Here is a 5,011-nt window from a genome sequence, read left to right on the forward strand (position 1 = left end):
CTGTTGTGATGAAGGACAGCTGTCAGTCATCCAGTGTCCAACTCTCAGGACTATAAACTCTCCCAGAGCACTGGAGCATGGTGCTGCTGATGCAAAGTGGCTCTCTATGGAAATGCTCTGACGGACTCCAACAGGGACTTGATGACTCTGATGATGCTGATTATCAATGGATCAATCACTTCATCACAGTATTGATCAGGAATGTGTCAGCGCTCATTTCAGTCTTTAGTTTGAGTTTAGAGGAAACATTTTATTCTACAATGTTTTGTGAAATCTCCTCAAATCACTACCACACAAATCAACATCACTGTGGGACAAATGTAAACAAAAATATTGATTAGTTATTTAATATAATGGACAAGAAACATGCATTCATGACCATTATTTACATTTGGCAGGAAAATATTTTTTTCTGAAGGAGTATCTTGATAAATCATCAATTAGTTTTACTGAAAGACAAGTTAATATTGCTCATAGATGTCTAACATGTAATACATACATTGCTTAATACATATATACCATTACCGAATCAGTAATGAACATTTCACCAGTTCTTACATGAAGTGTGTAAACTGTGAATGAGTTTGGTGACTTTGTTTGTGTCAGAGTCAGAGAGCCGTGTCTCTCTACACTGAGAGGTTTTTGTACGGCGGCTCAATGACTTTGTGTCACTGTGGTACACGTTCGGTGGAGGAACCAGACTGGATGTTGGAAGTAAGTTAAATGTTTAACATTTATATTATTTCAGAAGGCAACTGTGTCGTATTTATTAATATATTCAACAGAGTAGGTCAAATAGTTTTCTTAAAATTTCTATGGACGACTTTCGTCAAAAATGTTGAACAAAGAAACAAAGTTCACTTCACAACAGAAGGTAAAGAAACACATTGTTACAAAAGTAAAACTATAAACTAGGGAATGAATCATTTCCTCCAACTTTAATGGTGAAGTAGTTTCTTGAGTGCTTGTAGATTTAGTTCAGTCAGTCAGAGTCAGAGAGCCGTGTCTCTCTACACTCAGAGGTTTTTGTACGGCGGCTCAATGACTTTGTGTCACTGTGGTTGACGTTCGGTGGAGGAACCAGACTGGATGTTGGAAGTAAGTTTCTGCACAAAGTTACTAAATATGATTTTGTAAAGTTGTGTTTTAAATTCCGTTTGAGGATGTTCAAGGCAGATAAAATACTATGATTTCCGTTAGTGTTCATGCTTTTATATCTCCACCTTCATCATGGAGACTAACTCAGAGCAGCTTCACTAAACTTGTCTTTACACGTTCATGTCGTCCTCAAATTTAAACAACTTGAAATGTAAAACTGATCAAAATTAAACTCTTTTTTTTTTTAAGTTTGACAAGAATAATATTTGATCCGTTTTTGAAAGAAATTATGATTCAAATTGACCAGAGTAAAGATGAAGATGGTATTTCATGATGTGTAAAATCTTCTACCTTTTGTCAAATATTGTTGAACATTTTGAAAATCTTTGAAACAGTTTTAAATCACGACTGACATCCACAAAACTTCTGACTAAATACTTTAATGTAATGCTCCTTTAAGGTTTTCGATGATGAAGCTGTAATATTGGGCCACATATTAATGTTTTATCTCAGTGTAGTTTGATATATTTCAGGTCGTTCTCATGATGATTCTCTCTGTGCTGGTCTGCATGAGAGGCTTCTTAAAGGGAAGTGAAACAATGTGTGAGTGAGTGACTGGTGGAGCAGAACAAACATCTGACAGAAACTCTTAAAGGAGAAAAGCAACTCTCTCTCAGTAAAGGTGTCCACGTGTCTGGTGCTTGATTGACAGCTGTGTGGTCCCCGTCCTCTAAGCCGATTGGTGTCTCCTAGGTGATGTCCGTCCCACCCTGACGGTGCTGCCGCCCTCCAGTGAGGAGCTGCAGCAGGGGAAGGCCACGCTCATGTGCCTGGCCAACAAGGGCTTCCCCTCAGGCTGGAGTCTGGCCTGGAAGGTGGACGGCAGCAGCAGCAGCAGCAGCAGCAGCAGCAGCAGCTGGGAGGAGAGCAGGAGCCCCGGGGTGCTGGAGAAGGACGGCCACTACAGCTGGAGCAGCACCCTGAGGCTCCCTGCAGACCAGTGGAGGAAGGTGGGCTCTGTGACCTGTGAGGCCACCCAGGGCTCCCAGGCTCCGCTCTCAGAGACACTGAGGAGAGACCAGTGTTCCCAGTCCTGAGCTGCCTCACTGGGACTCTGCTACTGGTTTCAGTCTCTGCAACTCTTCCTGTCTCATCACACAAGATTTAAAAAGTGATATTTTGTTGATAGTTATGATGCTGACAATCCTTTCAGACAATAAAGATTTTTCTCATCAAACTGTTTCAGAGGTTTTTATTATTTCAAAATAAGTTTTGGTCTATTAAACATCTCCATGTATGTAAGTGGCTCTCGAGTCAAATGAAGGACACTTTCTATTTGTTTGGCTCAAATTTTAATAAACTATTCTCAAATGATTAACTAAGGTAAGAATAATGTGAGCAAAAAGTATGAATGAAGGTCACGTTTACAATGTATTTAAATAGATCAGCAACAGTTTGAATGCAGTTTTCAAGTATTAGAAAGATATAATAGCATATCATCAGCATAAAGGGACATGACATAAAGATGAGGTTCTTACTTGAATTTTACACCCAAAAAATATTCACATTCTCAATAGTTTTCTTGAAAAACCTCACAAACAAAGACATAATAAAAAGATGACAACAGGAGAGACAGAATTGGTTAAAATTAGCATTCAATTCCTTATCAGTGACTTGAAATTAGTTTGAATTCACTAAAATAAAAAAGACACGTAACATTCCTAAATATTTAATTCAATTCAGTTTATTTTATATAGCCCAACATCACAAATACAAGTTTGCCTCGGAGGGCTTTACAATCTGTACACATAACATCCTGTCCCGGGACCTCACATCGGATCAGGAAAAACTGTAATGTAACTGCAATGCATCATGGTCAAAATTCATTCCCGGGTAAACAGGGGCGGTTTTGGGCAGGGGCGAACCGGGCGGCTTTTTTTCATGACACGTGGGGGGCGGCACGACCACTTAAAATATATATATATATATATATATATCATCTGGGCCGTGAAGGGTTTTCCATTATCTATCATATCACTGTGCGGGGAATTGGCTAATTGGCGCCCCCTGCAGCTGCAGGCGACCCTCCTTGCTAAGAAGGTGCTGTCTACAGATCATGTATGAGAAGGGGGAAGTTAGAGGGGGCGCGGGGGAAAGTTCACCTCTGGGTCTCCCAAATTGGGGGGGGGGTCAAGGGGGATCCACTGTAGGCTATAGAGCAATACTCTAATGCAATTAGTGGATCTCTGCTCTTATTTGTATATTATTCTTAATATTTTATATTATTGTATCTCTGCTCTTGTTCATTTTTTTCTACATATGATTGTATATATTATATTATATTATATTTTTGCCACTTTTATGTTGTAATTTATTCTGTGTTGTGCAGAATTGTGTGCATTGATTCTCTTAATCTGATCCGCCCGTAGCTTTTTTTTTTCCTGAATTTTCGATTATGAGGAAGTGTTTTGTCTGTGAATCACAATACAGTAATTTTGAGAGGGAATACACCATAATCCATGTTAGCATTATTTTGAACACAGATAGGTTTAGCTATCACGCAGACAGAGGGGGAAACAACATGTTTATCCTCCGTTGTGTTACACAAAAGATGACAGTAGACTATAACGTTGTGTGCCGATGGACACTTGCTTCTCTCGACACAATTTTGGAACAAGAGCTACAACATTTCTGACCAGAGTTCACTTCAACTTCAGCAACAGGTAACGAAGCTCATTATTATTCCTTCATGTTTCCTTTTTGCCAGACATTTTGCAAATGTACATTAATTACAGACAGCAGAGTCTTAAGTCACTGTGTAACGCTACGTGACTTTAAGAGGGAAGTAGGGACACACTTTCCTGCACTAGTAAGCTAATGTTAGAGTTACTAATATTACCAAAATATAGTATTTGCTCATTAAATTGTGATATAAATCATATGCTTCATATAGTTGATACATGGCAGAAGTTTAGTGTAACTTGTAAATTAATTGGAATCGTTTGTGTGTGACGCCGTGTATGTGTGTGTGTGTTGGTGCGCTAGTTAGCTAAGGCTAGCTGCATGGAGAAGTTTTGACTCTTTTCTCTCTTCTCACTGAAGGTGAACCAGAACGCCACAACAGGTCAGACTTTTACACAGCACAACATGTCGTGTGTTTTCTGAGCTAACGCTACATGGCAGGGCAGACTGCAACAGCTGGTATAACGTTGCTGCTAGCTTAACCCTCCTGTTGTGTTTGGATTTAATCTGACCGATTTACAACTTTAATCAATCATAAATACTGTGTTTTACATCTGATTGCCTCAAGACCTTATGATATCCTCCGCACTAGACATTTACAATTGCTCACACACACACACACACACACACACACACACACACACACACACACACACACACACACACACACACACACACACACACACAATGTTCGCAGCCCCATATATAAAGTTGTACACATTTCAAACTTCAAGCCAAAAAAGCAGGTGTTTGTTATGGGAACCATCTCTGTCCTGCTTCATGTGCCCGTCCCCCCAAGTGAACCACACCTTCTAGATCTCCTAATACAGTGGCTTGCAAAAGTATTCATACCCCTTGAATGTTTCCACATTTTGTCACATTACATGCCACAAACATATATATATTTTATTGGAATTTTATGTGAAAGACCAACACAAAGTGTCACACAATTGTGAAGTACAAAGAAAATTATACATGATTTTAATTTTTTTTCACAAATAAAAAACTGAAAAGTGCAGTGTGCAAAATTATTCAGCTCCCCTGAGTCAATACTTTGTGGAACCGCCTTTTGCTGCAATTACAGCTGCATGTATTTTGGGGTATGTCTCTACCAGCTTTGCACATCTAGAGACTGAGATTTTTGCTCATTCTTCTTTGCAAAACAGCTCAA

General features: G+C 39.3%; 1 gene segment (V, D, J or C); it reads left to right on the top strand.

Annotated features, from left to right (window-relative positions):
• The first annotated feature begins 657 nt into the window (after positions 1-657).
• On the top strand, positions 658-2,240 carry LOC306753336 (Ig kappa-b4 chain C region-like). The segment is given in 3 exons: positions 658-676; positions 1,021-1,098; positions 1,852-2,240.
• Positions 2,241-5,011: the final 2,771 nt, after the last annotated feature.

The sequence above is a fragment of the Taurulus bubalis genome (genome assembly GCF_910589615.1).
Source record: "Taurulus bubalis genome assembly, chromosome: 2".
Classification (NCBI taxonomy): Eukaryota; Metazoa; Chordata; class Actinopteri; order Perciformes; family Cottidae; genus Taurulus; species Taurulus bubalis.